This window comes from Triturus cristatus, chromosome 1_2 (genome assembly GCF_964204655.1).
Source record: "Triturus cristatus chromosome 1_2, aTriCri1.1, whole genome shotgun sequence".
Taxonomy (NCBI): Eukaryota; Metazoa; Chordata; class Amphibia; order Caudata; family Salamandridae; genus Triturus; species Triturus cristatus.
The window spans coordinates 888,309,388-888,311,229 of NC_140580.1; the positions used below are offsets into that span (position 1 = coordinate 888,309,388).

The window sequence follows — 1,842 nt, forward strand, 5'->3', positions numbered from 1 at the left end:
AACTCTCCTCCTTTAAAACTAAATATACTGTTACTTAGCATTTTCCATAAAAGGAAACCAATTAACTAAAAAAAATTCAAACCATCCAATAGAAAGGCCACATACAGAAAACAACCAATAACATTCAAGAAACAATTTGAAACCACTATATAAACCAATTAAAACAAGTGTTCCACGGTGCCTTAAACCAAAGCATTGAACGAAGAAGAAGCTCTACTAAACATAAGAAACCTACATCCTATTACTATTCTAAAAACGTAAGTAAATATTCTTTTCTAACTAAACTGCCAAATTAAACTAAAACACTAATTTATCTTTACTCAAATAAATAACTAACTTATATATTCCATCTCTTTATGTTTCCACTACAGATATTACTCCAAACAGCTAAAGAAAATATTGAAGATTGCCAGAAAAGACTCACTAAAAAGTAAGTATACTATCAAAATACTTTATAAAATATTAATTAAATCCTACTCAAACCCCAAAACATCCTAAACCCCTAAACAAATCCATGTTCTCTTTTTTAAATTGTAAAAAACCTGTATAAATTAACACCTATAGTCTATACCACTGGGCATGAGGGTAGGCTCTGTTTGCTTAGTGAGAGTTTATGCTACTGCATCTTATTTATTAGGCAGGAGGGGCACATAGTAAGAGGGGTAGAAGACGGGGGTACATTGACATGTGGTGGGGGAGGGGGGGGTAGAGAACTGGGTGGAAAGGTTGTTCATTCTCCTGAATAATTGGTCTTGATGATAAATGTGTGGTACTTCCGGGACAGATGAAGGTGGGGGAATGTTTTTTGAATAGTTAATTTGTAAAACAATAAAATAAGTTTCTTCAATAAAAATATAGTCTATACCAAACAGCAATACCACCCCACTTAAAAAACTAAACCAACCACAACAATAAATATTCTTTAACTTTCAGAGACTAAATCAACTAAACAACATTTTTGCGACAAACAACATCTTCATTCAAATACAACAAAAAAGACTTGGTAAGTATATATAAAAAAAATGCTTTTTTGCTAATTTCATATAAAGATATAAAGTACTATAGCATATATTTTCATATACATTTTTTCCAGAATTGTAACACATCACGATGACAGAAGAAGCCCAATTTATAACTTCGCAGAAAGGAAAATTCCTATTGTGTTACATGGGTTACACATACACCCAAGAAAAGCAGACGGACCGAAAAGTGAACTGGAAGTGTACTAAATATTATTCTAACAAATGCTACGGCCGAGCAACAACAAGAGAAACAACTGTACTATATACAAGAGAGCATAACCATCCACCCAATCTCTCTGAAATAGAAGTCAGATCAACTCTTGAAAATATCAAAGAATTAAGCACAGGTTCACAAACTGCTACAAGTGTAATCCTAAAAGAACTATTACCTAGAGTGCCCAAAGAAGCAAGAGGCCAATTACCATCAATTGCTTCTATAAAAAGAACTATTGCTAGGACCAAAAAAGCAACCACGACAACTATACCATCCCCTAAAACTTTTCAAGAGATCATCATTCCACCAGAATTAAGTATCACCCACAATAATGAACCTTTTATTTTTTTTGATAACAAAAGCCCAGAAAAAAGAATCATAATGTTTGCTACTGCAAACAATATAACTAAACTGCAACAATGCCAAACATGGATGATGGATGGCACCTTTACAATATGCCCAAAACCATTCTATCAGCTTTACACAATACACGGTCAATACCACAACACTTCCATACCTTTAATTTATGCACTATTACCTAACAAACAAAACACAACATATAATGAAATGCTAGGAAAAGTAAAACAAGAATCTAATGATTTTTAC

The 1,842-nt window shown here is 32.8% G+C and overlaps 1 long non-coding RNA gene across 1 annotated transcript; it reads left to right on the forward strand.

The window, feature by feature from the left end:
* The first annotated feature begins 369 nt into the window (after nt 1–369).
* Nucleotides 370–1,555, forward strand: LOC146868229 (uncharacterized). Its single transcript, XR_014966191.1, has 3 exons — nt 370–430; nt 934–1,003; nt 1,094–1,555. It is a non-coding gene; the product is annotated as an uncharacterized LOC146868229 (long non-coding RNA).
* Nucleotides 1,556–1,842: the final 287 nt, after the last annotated feature.